Source organism: Anoplolepis gracilipes, chromosome 15, assembly GCF_047496725.1.
Source record: "Anoplolepis gracilipes chromosome 15, ASM4749672v1, whole genome shotgun sequence".
NCBI classification, from domain to species: domain Eukaryota; kingdom Metazoa; phylum Arthropoda; class Insecta; order Hymenoptera; family Formicidae; genus Anoplolepis; species Anoplolepis gracilipes.
The window spans coordinates 6285739-6303337 of NC_132984.1; the positions used below are offsets into that span (position 1 = coordinate 6285739).

Consider the following 17599-nt stretch of genomic DNA (forward strand, 5'->3'; position numbering starts at 1 on the left):
GTATAGCTAAATAGCGGACGCGCTCTCTGGAAGATATACAGAGAACAATGAAGCGCGCGCACGCACGCACGCACGCACGCATGGCGCATACAAAGGTGACGTAAGCGCTGATTACGTGTCGTCGTTGCGATGGCGGGCTCGTGTTGTTGCATGTGCAATGCGACGTTCGCAGAATGCGGCAATGCACCGGGGTTCCGTATGTCACGTATACATATATATATATATATATATACATATATATACACATATAATATGTGTGGTTGTGCGTGTGCGTGCGATGCAAAGCCTCGAGTGCCCGCACAAGCGAAGGACGAGGCCTTCAAGTACGTTGTATGTACATATCACATGTTTATAAAGCATGGTTAATATATATATATATATATATATATATATATATATATATATATATAATATGTATACATATATGTGTCTGTGCGCGCGCGAAATCATCAGCTGACAAGAGGAACCAGGCGAAGCAGGAAGAGAGTCCGCGACCTTATTAAAATGCCGCGAGATAAAAGAGAGAGAGAGAGAGAGAGAGAGAGAGAGAGAGAGAGAGAGAGAGAGAGAGAGAGATGGGAGAGGAGAGAGAGAATAACGTATTGTATAGGTATATAAACAAGTTTATATTGTGCAAGAGCGAAATTTGCACAAGTTGCAAAATTTAAAGGACAAAAGTATGTTATCTGATTGCGTAAAGAGATTCAATTTCAATCCTCAACAAATGTTTTCAAAACCTAAATAAAATACTGTTTTGTATTATATATATTTTATATTACATATTTTTTATTTTACATATATGTATATATATATATATATATTTATTTATTTATTTCTATTTATTTGTATAAAATAAAAGGAATTTAAATAGAATGAAAATATCTTATTGTTAGAAATAATTAAATCCGTAAGTCATTCTACGAAAGATAATCGCTAAAGAAAATATTCTCTTTTTATGCTCTATTAAAATTTTGAAGATCCCATGATGATAATCATAATAGCATATGACACTGAAAATATATTTTCGATTCTCGACATGTGTTTGGGAAACTACAAAACTATTTTATATTGATTTTTTCATACACACCTTGTTTGGAAAAATCAATTAACTAACATTTCATATGATTAAAAAAAAACGACTCCTATACTTATATTCAGATGTTAAAGTATTTTTTTCTTTTTAACAGACGATTGGCTAAAATTCGCTGCGCTTTACACGAAAAACAAACAGAGTCTCTCGCGATGATGGCGCAAAGTCGCGTGTGCATCGATGGGCAAACTTTGCAATAAAGATTGAAATCCCGTCCACAACTTCGATTAGTTTCACGAAAATTATCCTTATTTTTTTTTTTTTTTTTTTTTTTTTTTTTTTTTGACAATGACTCGATCGTCGACTGAAAATCGATTTTTTTTTTTTTTATTGGACGCTTAATCGTGTGTGGCTCCACCATCACATGTTCCTCTTCGCCGCCATGGTATCTATGCCATCGAAAATTCCTCACCGGCATTATAACGGTTCCGATCCCTGCTTCCGAGCAGGACGAATCTCTCTGATTCCGAATTTAGACGCAACTGTGGTTTCGTGCACAGCGCGGAGAATATCGATCAGGCGAGTATTATCGAACCAGCCGGTCGAGGGTTCTACCGGGTGTACTCGAAACGCGAGCGCGCCACAGGACCGAAACATCTGGCATGTGTTCGAACTACCACTAGGATCGCTGTGACAAGGACGGATGTTTCAGTTTCACTTTAGAAAGAGATATCCTCCTCTCTTCCGATTGCTTCGCTCTCAATTAGGGTCTGAGCTTTTCGCTCGAAAACAGGTAAACCGGTTGCCCGTTTCGAATCCGCGACGTTAACTCACGGCCCTCGCCACACATCTCAACTATTGTTGTTCTTCGCAAGTTTCTCAATTTTATAGAAAACAAAATTCTTTTTAACAAGTGCTTTTTGTTTTTTCAAATTAGAAATATTGTTATAACATTATTGTAATATTATTATAATATTACTATATAATATTACTATATAATATTATTATAATATTACTATATAAAACTACTGTATTATACATTAATATAATATTATTTTATTAATATTATATTAATAATACATATATTACTATTAGGGCTTCAATCTCGGTATTAATATTTCAAACTCGATATTTTCGAGATTAAGGATAACAATCCCAATTTCAAGATCAGAATTCTTTAAAAAAGGTAAAGTAACTTTGTAAAGAAAATACCCATAATTTATTAAAAAAGTCCGTTATAACCTGAAATAAGCAAAAGTCACTCTAATATAACAAACGACGTACAAAGTATAGTCAAACAAAGTTACATTAACATCACAAGCCTCTATTCTTTGGCAGAAGGAACATAATTTTACAAAACCGATAAAATAAAAGTCCAAGGATTATAAGAAATGTCTATTTTTTTTGGCAAAAAAGAATAATTTTTTAACGTAACATAAACGTATCAAAATATAATCAAACAAAGTTACATTAACATCACAACTAATTAATCCCGATCCCGATGTGAATCTCGAGATTCGAAGTCCTCATCACTATATATTATTAATATTAACATATTATTTTATATTATTTTATTAATAAAAAAAATTATGAAAATGTAAAAATTTACATACATATATATAATATCTAATATTATTTTGTAAAAAAACTACATTATATAAAACGCGAAAAATTTCCTCTCTTTCAGATTGCGAAAAAAAATGTCAAAGTAATCGATGTCGTTTTGACTGACCCCATATTTCCCTCTAATGAGCTATATTCCTTTTACCCTGAAAACTCTCTTTACCCTATATAGTCACCGGGTTAAAACTTTACTAAACGTAGCGAAAGAGAGCCGCAACGCGATGCATCAACGCAAACGGACGACCTAAGCAAAGTTAGGTTTCAGCGCGCAACACAAAGGGAAGAAGGGACACAACGGCGAGGGGGTGGCGGAGAAGAAAAGAGCGAGAAGGGGGAGGAGGGGAGACAGAGAAAGAGAGAAGAGGGAGAATCCGAGAGAGTGCAACGCGCGGACGAAGGGGGAAGGGCGCCATTCGAGGGAGGGCTGTTGAACTTTCAGGGTCACTCCCGTGGGCCCGCGCAGAAGAGAGAAAGCGAGAGGAAGGCAAAGGAGAAACCCAAGAGGGAAGCGAAAGAAAGGGCCCGGAGATGGTGTCGGGAAGAGAGAAGGGGGGAAGAGGGACCAGACTGGGAGGGGGGGACTCGACACGAAAATTCACTCCTAAATCTAAGTCCTAATTCCTAAGTCTACGAACGCGCGTACGCGATTCGGACTGCTTCGTTCGTCCCTCCCAGGGCCTTAGGGCCCCGACGAGCAGCGCCAATAGACGTCACGAATAGCGTCGGCGTTATGTCCTTACCGAATGCGTGCCAGGATCCTCACGAAAGGCCCCGGCGCGGAGAACCAGTTTTCGGGGGGGGGCCGACAAGGGCCCCGTAGATTCTCTCCCCTCCCCCTCCTCCTCTGAGGCCCGGCAGGGGCTATACGAGCGTAGTGAGCGACAGCGAAATAGACAGGGTCGCGCGCGAAAGCGAGAGATTCACTTTCGGCCGCTCCACTTCTAGTTTCCGCCACCAATTGCGCTCTCGTCGAATGCAAATATAATACAAATGCAAGAGGAAGCGCGTAGGATACAAGAATATATCAAGAATAAAGAATGAACGACAAATTAATTATATGAAAGAAAACATCGACCCTTCCTCCCCCCCTCCACTAGTTATTTCAAATCGCAAACTGATACTTTTATTGCTCATTTCAATGGTTTCCATGTGTCCTTTTGTTCGTTTGTCTTACAAGAAGTATTTCTTAAGTTCGTGCAAGTCTCCTCCGAAAGAAGAACGAGAATAATTCACGGTGCTCATTCGAGGAGCAGCCTCACGCGATCAGACAGGATGACGGGGCGCAGGAAGTTAACTGTAAGTCGGTGACTAAGTGCGAGGAAGATTTCACGTACGTGCCGGAAATTGTCGGGAGTTTCAACGCGAAAGCGCGTGTACGCCAGCAGGAAAAATGAATAAAAGCGAGAGAATCCAGATAAGATCAGTTGCTCAATATCGACGTGCTAGAAGTAAGCGAATAACACCGAGCAGGCCCGGTTTTTCTTTTTTTTTTTTTTTTTTTTTAATTCGTGAGAGAGCTCGGGAGATTGTTGCCGCTTAGCGGTAAACTACGCGGCCTGCTAAGCTCACGGTAAATACAGGATGACCTTCAAATATCCTCTTTTCATGAATGCAAAAACGAAAAAAAGCGATAGGTAAGCCCTTCATACGAATCACGTATGAAAATTTAGAAATTAAATAAATAAACTCTATTTCGCCGGAGAAATATTTTCTGACAAATCTAGTATATTACTTCATTGTATATTATAAGCATTACAATATTTATGCATTTGTTCATTCACATATAATATGTAAATGTATCCTTTAAATTAAAAATGTAGACTTAATTCTTTAGTTAAAAAATAGAGTATAAAAATTCCCAATGTCCAACATTAAATCGCGCGACTAGCTGGATCTCGATATGAATATTTTTAAGAGCTAAAGCGCGATTATTTGTGATGACGAGTAATAATAAAATATCATTTTATACTTTTCTTATTAAAATATATTTTTTTTAAGTTTAATTATTAGTGATTTTATCATTTTATGTCGCTATAGATAGCATGTAAGGGCCTATATTAGTAAAAAAATTTTTTTTTCTCAATAAACATTTTTAGGATCTATCTAAAATAAATTTTATCATTTTCTAAGATTTGAACTGCTTCTTATATTGATATTGGAATAATATTGATTTCGACGTACAGATATGGAAACGTTTTATCTTATGATAATTCTTCTTCTTCTCTTTTTCTCTTTTTGATGTCAGTATTTATTAATAAGACAATATTTTGTCAACCATAGAGTGCATGACGTTTACAGTTGTAAAACTGTCATAATCAAAACTATGGGGTTATACAAAAACTGTTATGGTATCAAGTTAATAAATGAATATAATAGTTTAGTTTATACCGAGCACTTGATACGCGTACTAAGTACTATACTAGCCAGTTTTCTAAAGAATGGAATGGCTGTGATTGGCCAGTAGTATTTAGTACGCGTACCTAAATATGTCGGTGTAAATTAAGCCAATGACGCCAAGTCCTCTTTCACAAAACTTTACACAATCACGAGGGAGATTCTTTATCTACGTCTCGGGGAGCTGGCGACGAGTCGTTGTCGTTGGACGATAAGAAACTCGAACGAACGAAAACTCTGGTCGAAACAGCGTACGAGCTGCGTGCGTATACGTACGTACGTATATACACAAGAGAGGGCCGTTCGCTGGCGAGAGGTCAACGACCGGATCTCCTCTCTAGTACCTGTATCATCCTCGCTTCTCCTCCTCAGGCGAAACGCGTGCGAGCGAACGCATCTTCCTCGCGTCTTCCTCCTTCTATTGCTTTTTCCTCCTTGCGAAACTAGTCTTGAATTACTCCCGCGGGATTTTAATTTTATCTCTGCTAATTTTTGACACTTTGTTACAATAAGTGAATTTTCGTCAAGATCTACTTTAAATTTTATTAGTCACTCGCGCGAATTTAGTAATTAATCGTTTTTATCCTAAGGTAAAAATTTATAGAAAAATGGGGAATTAAATAAGAAATTAAATTGCAATTCGAAGGAAAAATTGGAACCCTCTTCGCGAAAAACTCTGAGGGACTATCTCAATGAAAACTATTTTTCTAACACACGAAGGAGAATCTTTTTTTTTTTTTTTTTTGTCATCATTTTTTTTACACTGCATGCGATTTGATTTTAAAATTGTTCCATTATGTTACAATTGTAAGCAATTCTCTATGAGGCTGGTTTTTTATATAAATGACATGTTCGTTTAACGCCAAACAGATATATATATTTAACACACAACACATTACAAAAAAAAATATAAAATAAAAATAAATTGAGACACTCGTTAATAAATAAACTTCTACACAAATTCAAATAAGTGAAGCAGTCCTTCGCTCACTATTTTTCGAGATAGACGGTCCTTCGCTAACTCGCACGTGTACGGGTACCGGCAGAAATGATGTCCGTCGACAACTTCAGCGTTACACATATACAACAGAAATCATACGTATACATATGTACTAACTTCATGTGTATGCGTGTGATCCTGAAATTGCCGACAGACACCATTTCTGCCGTTGCGTGTACACTCTTAGATGATCCTTTGCCAACTGTCACGTCTTCTGTCAATTTTTGAATTTCGAGGTTTTGGTTATCGGCGTTGACAGATGGGAAATCGATCGCGATTATATCGATATAATTTTTGTTGCGCTTACACAATTTTCAGAAAGGATTAGGTCTAGTTTCTTATTGAAGTTGAGTTCTCAGTGAGCAGCATTTAGACACTGCTAGGATTGTAGGGTATCATATAAAGATTAAAAAATTAGGTATAATCTTATGAGTAAAATCAGTCCCCTGAGTGGTCAAAGTTCGCTATTGTGACCATACATGATCGATCTTATCCGATTTTTCTGCGTCCAGACTTCAATTTAGGCAATGAAAACCTTTTGCTTCATATTTCGTAAACATTCCCTCTTATCGATTAATATATGACTCATATGATTGTTTACCCGAGGTCCAATCCCCCTGGACATCCTTTGCGATGAAAAATTCAACAAAATTTCTTTAACGCGTTACACGTGCACTGAAATAGTCTATTTTCACATCCTTAATCAAATTTTCCAAAATTGTGTAATACAATTTGGAAATCAAAATTATATTTATAAATGTTTAAAAAACCTATAGAAAAAAATGATTATACTCTCTCTTTTCTTTGAATTTTTTTTATAAATTCTCTGTGAAATTTATTAATATTATTTACGCGATCTCGCCTTTTATCTAATATACTTTTTTATTGCATTAAATTATATACATATATGAATTGAATATAACTGTATTAAAAAATTATCAGACCAAATCTAATGTTCTCGGAATGTTCACGGATTTTAAAAAGCTTTACTCTTGTGCGAAAAGTGTGAATACAAGAGTTGCAAAGTTCGTATTTTTTTTTTTAAATTGCGGGAATGTTAATACAATTCGAAAAAGATGGAGAAGCGACGCAAGAAGGGAGAAACGAGAGGAACGATATAAATGCCAACCAATGAGGGGGAAAGGGGGGGGCGAGGAGATAAATACTTCGAAAGTCGCCGAGAGGTTAAATGACGTCGTTTCCCGCGATTAGCGTGTGTGCGCTATTACAACTCTTAACCCACTGGAGATATTAATTCGCGCGTGTATCACGCGTATCAGCTGATTGCGTGCGCTGTGCCGGTCACTGATCGCGTATACATCGCAATCCGGTGTAATCGTGATTAATAAACTTGTCATTATGGCCAACGAGAGAAATATAAATAAAAAACGAATGTACCGTTCACCACTTTTTTTTATACTTGTAAACCACAAAAAGAACGGAAAACGAATAATCGTTATTAATGATTTAAAAACCTAGTATTTGTCAGGAATATTAATTTTTTTTTCAATCAATAAAAATAACACCATGTCTGTATATTTAAAAATTTTTGAATGGTATTTTTACTTTCTTTGTTTCTCTTATTGTTTTTTCATTGTGATAAATATAAATATTTAATGTGAAAATTATATTTAACGAGTATCATTTTCACATTCAGTTTTATGGATTATTTCCTCTTTTTCACTTTTAAAATAATCGAATAATTAAAAGTTAAATATTTATTTATTTGATATACGTGATAAAAAAGATAATGAAATAAATTAGTAACAAAATTGACACGATTGAGAGTTTATGTAAACGAAAAGAGCATTTGTTTCAAATTAAATTGTCACACAATAAAGTACACACAGTATAAAAATTTGTTGCTCCGTTAAAAACTCAATTAATTCAATTCGCTATATATTTTTGGTAACGCATATGTATGTAGTTTTATAAATTTAACCATTATTAAAATTATATGTTTTATGTGTACTATATAATTCTATCTCTCTAATTAATTTTATTTTTTATTTCTTGCCTATTAATATTTTATACAAAATAAAAATTCATAAAAAAGTAATCTTTACCAAAGTTGAATCAAATTTGATTTGAGACCGTAACTACGATTGACATTCGACAAACCTTATTTGGAACGCAACTCTGTCACGATTCTAAGGAAGCTTGCCATTGACAATTTTAATCTTTTTTTTCTCTTTTCTTGTATGATTTCTCTCGCACACGCGTATATACGTCATCGATCTCGGTCGCTCTCCGCCATGCCGAGCTTTGACCGAGAAACAGCCGGGGGCCAGTGATCTTCAACTCGTTCAACAACACTCTGCGCGAGGTGGCATTGCCTGAATGCCATGGTCAGCGACCGTGAGAGATCGAGAATTTAAATTCTGCGCCGACTCCCACCATCTCGCCCCCTCTATCCTCCTCCTCCCCCGCGGATCCTGCAGTCGCAAGTATAATTTTATACTTGCATTTGTAAAAAAAAAGAAAAAAAAACAGAAAAATTGAACCAATGATATCAGAAGCTGCGCAAGATAAATTTCTAAAGAAATTACTAAAATATACTAGAAAAATTTTATTTTTATTTCTTCGAAACGTTGAGTAGGCTAATTATTTAATTAATTTCAATGAATTGTTCTTTTTAATTAGCTTTCTTAAATGGCACACCATTTTTTATTCAATTAAAATTTAACAAGTTAATCAATAGCAATAAAAATATCTTAAATAAAAAGAAAGATATGTCTTGTTAAAAATATTATTATAAAATTATATCACCAACAATATATTCCAATTTTTGGAATAATTTTAGGAGAAATTCCGTACTTCTAAATGTTATTTATATAATTTATTTTTTTATTTTATTATTAACTCCCTCTCCTCTCCTGCCAGCTCGTAAAATTAAAAATTAGGAACAATAAGTAACCGGTCAAAAGATTAGCCACGACCCAGTTTCTCATCATGTATCAACCGACTCTGACAGTTATGGCGCATCAATAGACTTCGACCTTTCGCGTATTATTATCGATAGTTCGCAGCACTTATGCGACTTGTTGCATTTACTTGAACCGTGATAATTAATGACTCTACTAAATATCACTTCCATGCTCGACACCTTCCATTTCCGCCTCCGATTGGTCCTTTCAAAAGAGCCATGCATGCAGTTGTTAATAATTTATTTTCATTAACGAGATATGTTAAAAATCTCTTTTTCACCCTTATTTTTACGGTTTTACCTATATTTTAACTTTTTTTAATTTTAACTGTTAATATAAATTGTGCTAAATAAAAAAAAGAGGATTTATTGTAATAGAGTTTCAAGAGAGATTCTCCTTTCGTGACTCGCGTGAGAGCTGTTCTTTTCACTCGAATTATCGCGATAACGGTGAAAAGTTGAAGATTTAACGGGTCTAATACACTAAATGCCAAGGTTTACAGTCGCGTTTAGATTCGCAGGGCTTTGGCGCTTCGGCGTTTATTCGCTATTTAGAGCAAGGCCTCATCAAGGCCACGGGAGAGCATAATGGCCGGAAGTACCGCTTCCACACGAAAACGTCATGTGCATTGCAGTCGCCTCCTTCGCGACGCGATTACGAGTTCGCATGATCCGAGGACACTCTTCTTACCTGCCGTATCCCTAGCAATTTCTTACTCGACACGAAAGTGTAAGAGTCAAAACAGATTTTTCTAATATTATTCACACAATAAATCTCGTTGACAAAACATATAAACATGTATAGTTATAATATTTAATTTATTAAAACATCTAAAATTTTTATCTATTAAATTTAAAATCTGTAATATATACGATATTTAATATTCAATTGTAGTCAATTATAATATTTACAATCTAATAATAATAAAAAAATTATAATCTCAGACTTTGACAAAGGCTGCCGAATAAAATAATAAAAGTCTATAATATATCTAGTAAAAGGATTCATTTTTAAGAATAATTTGTATACAAATATATTTTTTTATACGTTGAAAGCTCATTATCACTCCGTGACGTTATAAAATGCATTAAAATATAACACAGAATATCTCATCATGTTATTTAAAGAGTATCACTTTCGTTTTCGAGCGATGCATAAAATGTCCAAACGATAAACGATGAGATAGACTCGGATATTTCGGGACTTTCGGCGCGTCGACGAGGCAAACGAGCGAGCCCTTCCGAGGAGTTGCGCCCTGCGCGCATGCCGCTTGCACAGCAAAAGGGTCAAAGGACGAGCGCTGAGCCGAGGGCGGTACACGAAAGCGTCGTCCCCGAGGCATCGATCGGAGGACTGGCCAAAAATTCGCGCGCGCGGCCCCCCTCCGATTCGAAAAAGATGGAGAAGAAGAGGAGGAAGGGCAAGAGGGAAAAAGAATGAAGAAGAGAAAGGATGATAAAGAGAGGAGGGTTGAAGTCCGGTGGGTGCAGCGCGGGGGTAATAAACGAAGAGAAGCGCGAGCGTCACGAGAGCGTCGATCACACATACACAGCCGGAGACAACTTACAATGCGACGCGCCGCCAACTTCACGCGCAACACTCACCATTTAAATCTCCAAGCGGCAGCGGCGGCGACAATGACGATTTAAATCTCAAGTCGTCCAATATATATTTGGGGGGGGGGGGTGGATCGCCTCTCTCCTCCTTTCGCCTTCGATAAAGTGTACACACAAGTTTCCGTTTCTCCTCTCGTCCTGATCCTCGATCTTCTGGTTATGCTCTTCCTTCTCCCCCGACCCGACGTCGTTTCGAAAGACGTTTCAGCGACGATCCATGACACCGACCATGTATTCTTTCGTCGGGCCGTTTGTTTGCGGCTGTTTTGCTCGAACGCGCGCTTCCGGCAGTGAGCGTGTTTTATTATGTAGCGTTACAGAGAGAACACATAGAAATCACGAGAACGAGAAAAAGAGAGAGAGGACACCGCGAACGAGCACTCTCGTCCTCGTCGCGGTGTGAAGTGCACTCCGATCGTCTCGCGATGTATATCACGATATTCGCGATCGCGCGCGCCTTCGCCCACTTGGCAGTGTCGTGCTATTATACTATGCTAATGGCAGTGATAATAACGATGCGTTGTCGTCGCGCGGGTCGGGGGCAAAACATGAGGGGAGAGCGAGAGAAAGAGAGAGAGAGAGAAATGCGAGCGAGCGGCGATAACGCACGCGGAGCGCGGAGACACCTCCACACGTCGAAGGCTCTCGTGCGACTGACTAGTGACTAGCGGTTAGCGGCGCGTAGGGCAACTCTCGGGATTAGGAGGCGCGCACCTCCCCCCACCGCCGCCGCCGCCGCCGCGTCTCGCGGGGAGGAGAACGCGCGAGGAGGAAGCGCGCATGCGTAACGGCCCTGTTTTAGAGCAGCGCTCCGCAACACTCGTCGCCGAGCCACCGCCCGACGCGCGTTCACCCTCGTCGTGATGCAACGCGATACGATGCGATACGATGCGATGCGATGCGATGCGATGCGATGCGATGCGATGCGATGCGATGCGATGCGATACGATGTAAGGCATCGAGCTGCTGGAAGCTGCGTGTGACTCTTCCAAACTATCGCCGATGCGATAGATTCAGATACGCAAATTTCTTAAATTCGCATTATTCATCTCATAAGCCTAGAATACTCAAAAGAATAAAATTGACAATATTGATAATCGAATAAAATTAGGAATTTTTTTCCAGCACTATTTTACGATATTTTAGAATTATATTTATAATATTAATAAATATATGATAATTAATAAAAAAGAAGTCAAAATAAACATGGTGTCCAAATGAGTAACGATGCAATAAAGAAAAAAATAATTTTGTGAGAGAAAACAAGTCAAAAAAATGTTAAAGATTTTGCCAAACAAATTTTATAATCACATTCATTAAATTAATTATTTATTATTTTAATTATCTATATTTTATAATGTCACTGTAAAAATATGTATGGAAGGTATACTTAAATGTACTTTATGAAGACACATGACACATAATCACAAATTCCTTTTGTTCTCTACAATTATGAAGTTGAACTATACAATTATGTAAACAATGGCGAGCTTCTTTTACATGTTATAGAACAATGCGAATGTAAACAGACCTAACATTTCACATACACATATCGTAATATTAAAATCATAACAATACTCTGTATTGTGCGTTATATTTGAATAATAAATTATTCGGATATATTCTAGATCGATAACAATAACTTGCATGATAATTCTAAAATATCATAAGAAGAGAAAAGAGAGAGAGAGAGAGAGAGAGAGAGAGAGAGAGAGAAAGAGAGAGAGAGAGAGAGAAAGAGAGAGAGAGAGAGAAAGACATAGAGATGAAAATTCTTTTAAATATAAATGTTTTTAAGGAATTTATGGAATGCTTACGTAAAAGCCGAAGGTGAACTTAATAAACGCCTTCGATTGTTCTTAGGATCGAGACTCGAAAGAGCAAAAAGATGAACGAAATCTTCGGAACCGGTGCGTTTTTTTTTTTGGAGAAGAAGAGGAGAGCGCCAAAAATTTCCCATAGACTATGCATACTAGACGTTTAGGAAGATGGGATCCGACTTACTCAGAATTCGGGTCCATCATTATGACAGCGTAATCATCTGATTATACGTCTGACACGCACGAATTGCAGCCGTCTTCTTCTCTTTGACATGTGTGTGAATATATATACACATGTATATATATATATATATATATATATATATATATATATATAAAATTCTACCCCTGCAATAGAGAAGCGTCGCCGCTCCGGAATTTTGCGGCTGCTCTTTTTTCGGTCCGCTCCCCGCCTACCCTCCGTTACCGGAACCTCCGTTACCGAAATACACGCGACGGTAGTTTCCGGTTTCGTTTCTCTTGTTGCGCCGGAGAATCGGCGACGAAGAAACTCGTCCGCCGCAGTGACTCTCAAAAGTTTTTCTAATGATATAAAACGAAGCTGAAGCTATCGAGCTGTTCACTTATTTGGAAGAAAAAAAGCGTCTAATGCTATTGTTATTATTATAAAATACATATCAGCAGATTTATGTAACGTCTCGCGCCTCAGCAAAGACTTATCGATGTTTCTCTTCATCAAAAAAAATATTTTGCTAATGTAGACAGATTCTAGATATCTTAATTAAAATTTATTGTTATTTTTTGTGTAGAACTTATGTAGATCTTATTGCCAAATATTAATTACAAATATAATTGCCCTTAACAAGATAGGCACCACAGAAAAATTTTCTATCTAAAGTACATTAATAGTAGAGATATAAATTCTGTCTCTGTCATTTAAAAAATTAATTAAGTTTCAAAACATATGCAGTATTACAGTATTTGCTAATCATTTATCTGTTTCAGTTAATTTTTTACACCTAAATTTGTTGAAGTTGCAAGATCATTTTTTTAAGTGTCAGTATAGTCTCATAAGGCCCAAAAATGACGTCGATATATATTATATCCACGGGACATTATTTTTTTATGTGTATTTTTCTTAATCACAGTATTAATGTATAAATACAAAACAAAATAAAAAATTGGCTAATGAGGGCCCAAGCTCAGTAATTAGTGAGCGTACAAAATTATTTATTTTATTATTAAATATTTACTATTCTAATCATTTGACAACGAATGCGAACGTTTCGGTCAATTTTTGACCAGCTTCAGCGCAACTTATATAACTTAACTAAATATAAAACGCAACATATTTGACAAAGCACAATTAAAAATTAATCCGATGATATTAATATATAATACATATTAATGTAATATAGATAAAACAAAACTGATTATTATAGTTAATATTAATTAGATTGTTTTTTTTATAAATAGACATTTTTTTAAGTAGTCAGATTTTGATCAAATATGAAGTGTAAAATTATCAGAAAATTTTTAGATTCATTCTTTATAATTTACAAGTTTCCATGAAATAATACATAGTAGTGTCATACAAAATAATTTTTTTATATATATTGTATAAATTTAAACTTTATGTAGGTATCATGCGTTGTCGAAATTACTTTCGTGATTTTGATTTTAATATGTATTTGATTTTAATTTTATATCATTTAATTTTAATATATATTTTGTATCACAATAGTTGTTAGTATCTTACTTTTTTCATCGATGCATAAATTATTTTTGTTGTAAGAAACACTCAAAAAAATGATCTTGCAACTTCAGCAAAAATTTTCTAGGTGTAAAAAATAAACTGAAACAGATAAATGATTAGCAATAGGGTCATTTTGAATTTTTTTTTATTATTCCAAATAAAACTAGAGATTCTAAAAACATAATAAAAAAATATTAATATATGCGGTAGAATCACTATAACAACATAAAAATAACTTAAAAATAAAAAGCGTTTGAAAAGAGCCAGAAGCGCCCCATTAGCTCATGACGTCACGATATATAATATAGCTTGCATCATAAGGAATGAATAATGGAATAATTCGCAATTAAAAAACGAAAAGGTGTATATAAATACTGTTTAGGATATTTAAATACAACAATAAAAACTCCTTCTAAAATATTTGTGAGTGTTCCAAAAGGAGAAACACGAAAAATTTGGATAAAACAAGTTTGACGTGATCCCAATGAAACATCATTAATTGCACCTTTTTATTGGTGCAAAAATTATTTTGACATAAATGTTATAATAATTATATGTATAATAGATTTCCGAAATATTAATTTAATTTTTGTATTTTATTTTTATACGAATAATATATTTATGAATATGTCATAACCTTTATACATATATGTGTAAAATATTATTTATGAAGCTTTAAAATGGCAAAATTTACATTGTTTATGCATTTATACAATTTATAGTTTATACAAAATTAAATAACATTTAATATTAACTATTGCAAGAAGATTTAGAAAATTACATGCGAGTAAAACTCGATTCAAATGCAGCAATATCACTATTATTTTCGGTAAATTATGGGATTTTGCTTGTACAAATCCTTGATGTCATTTCATTATGCAAATTCATAAAAATAATTTAATAAAACAAATATTTATACACGGTGTTTGTATTTCCATGCAGTCACCTAAACTTGTCTCATATATCGTGACGTCATATCACGTCTGAAGACAGGTGATATTTTTCAAATTTTTATAATGACTTTTAATTAAATACTGAATAATATATACATATTAATAAAATATTATTTTTTATAGTGTATTCGGCATTTATATTACTTAATCTTAATAAAAAAAATATATTTATAATATTTTATTTTTTTTGTGAATGACTCTATTACTGTAATACTGCATATATTTTGTACTTAATCAATTTAAATGACAGAGATAGAATTTATCTCTGTACTATTAGTATAATTTAGACAGAAAATTTTTTTGTGACGTCTATCTTGTTAAGGACAACTATACATATATATTTGTAATTAATATTTGGTAATGGGAACTAAATTTTCTAGAGGCTATTGCTATAAATTCTATATGTGACAAACAATATTTTGGCAGATACGAAAATAGCAATAAATTTTAATCGAGACAACTGGAAATCTATCTATATTAGCAAAAAATGTTTTTTTGAGTGTAACGCAAAAACTTGTATAGGAAATCGATTGTCAGGATGTACGATTCATAGCAAGAGCACGAGATGAATTAATACTCGCGGCTGCGTAAGGACCCGTTATCCGAGCCGGTTATCGCGTGAGCGACGGGAATGCAATATACCGGGGCGGCGAATAACACCGCGAAGGTTAATTATGTAAAAACGCGAATGCGCGCAAACAGTGTTACCTCACTTCATCGAACTTACGCGCGTTAATCCTGTAATCTATAAATAGTGCGAACCACACACGTAACGAACTTTACGCGAGCGTTTACGTTTACGGCGAGTTAAACAGCATAAAAAAAACAAAAAATACACCTGTCTCGCGTGAGTCTTGAACGAGCTAATCAACATAACAGAGGATGGCGTTACATCACGAACGCATTGCAGTGAAAATTAATAGACGTCACATATAGAGTAATGCATTTGTTACATGCGACCTGTCGTAACAGAAATTAATTCTGTTCGCGAAATATTTGACAAGAAATAATTTTTATATAGAAAGAAGGTTATTTTTCTTCTGTAAAAAAAGAGTACGTTTTATAAAAGAATTATTTTTTTATGTCGCATTTTTTTCCCTTAAACATGTATGATGACGTATCATCAAAAAATTTATATATTTGCATCAAGAACGACTGCTTAAAATGTATCCTATTTAAATAAAAAAAATTGCAATGAGGAAAAACGAAAATGGAACTTCAATAGCAAAATGTCGTTGTACTTGTCAAATAAATATGCATGTTTTAAACACGTGCAAATCCACTTGCATGGAAACGACGTTTTCGCGCCGAAAGAAATTAAATCTTTCGAGGATTTAAAAGTATCGCGCTTCGAAACACCACGTTCGCGTTTCGAGAAAGAAAATGAAATTCCGCGGGCCGAGAGTTTCGTTACCAAAATACACACAGTGCGGGGCGGTTGCAATCTCTGGTTTCCTCCGTTCTTTTTTCCTTCTTTAACCGTCGTCGGCTTCACGACGGAATTAAATTATTTTTGACTAACATCGCTATACCACCGTTTAATTACATATGCCAAGGATCACACGATATTTTCTTACTAAGTTAATTTCGCCAATGTAATAAAAAATATTTCGCAAAAACTAGAACAGAGCAAACACGATTAAAAAATTCATTTCCTGGCAAATCATACGAAATCTATATTAAAAAAAAAAAAACAAATTATGTATCACTATGAAAAGCTTTTTACATTACCATTTTAATTATTAACTTTATCACATCTACATTTTATTATATTATTATTTATAATATTAAATATTTTTAAAATATAAAATTTCACATCTGATACAATATTCATACTTAAGTTTTATAGATATTTTTCCTCCCTTATATTATATAATAAATCATAAATTGTTTAATAAAATTAATAATTAAAAATTTAATAATAAAAATGTAATAATTTCATAAGGGAGGAAAGATCTATAAAACTTAAATATGAATATTGTATCAGATGTGAAATTTTATATTTAAAAAATATTTATATATATATATATATATATATATATATATATATATATATATATTATATGTATTATATATTAACAATATTTTTTAATTAATGCATAATAAATTATAAATAATTTTAAATCTTAAACTTTAATATACATATAGAATTATATTGATATGGAATTATTATACAAGAACAATTTTAAAAAGCCATATCGCTGAAGTGGAAAACTATATTTTTAAATAGTACATTTTTAAGCGAAGATTCCACCTGCACCTGAAAATTTTATCTACCAAAAATCGTCAAGTTTCCGATCTGTCAACATTTCTAAGTCAGCGATACAATCATTGACAAAGTTAAAGTAACATCTGTGTGAGAAAATGTTCAAGATGCCGGCAATTAAAGTCTTAAACCCGCGCCTTGTCCTTGAAACGTCGCCAATACGAGAGCGAGTACACTCGCTCATTCGCTAACTCACTTTTACAAAAAGGAAACGCTGTTACTTTCAGTCGAATCGATCCAAGTCGATCGTGTT

At 34.6% G+C, this 17599-nt stretch overlaps 1 protein-coding gene and 1 pseudogene across 2 annotated transcripts in view; both read right to left on the reverse strand.

The window, feature by feature from the left end:
• Nucleotides 1-17599, reverse strand: part of LOC140674183 (uncharacterized) — a 257866-nt pseudogene that overhangs the window by 112023 nt on the left and 128244 nt on the right.
• Utx (Utx histone demethylase) overlaps nucleotides 1-17599 on the reverse strand; it is an 85651-nt gene that overhangs the window by 50731 nt on the left and 17321 nt on the right. Inside the window, exon 1 of one of the 2 annotated variants that reach the window (XM_072907046.1) lies at nucleotides 10579-11291. The exons of the other annotated variant lie outside the window; for it this stretch is intronic. The gene's annotated coding sequence lies outside the window, so the exon portion shown is untranslated. Of the gene's footprint in view, nucleotides 1-10578; nucleotides 11292-17599 lie in introns of those variants that run through there. 2 annotated transcript variants of the gene reach the window in all.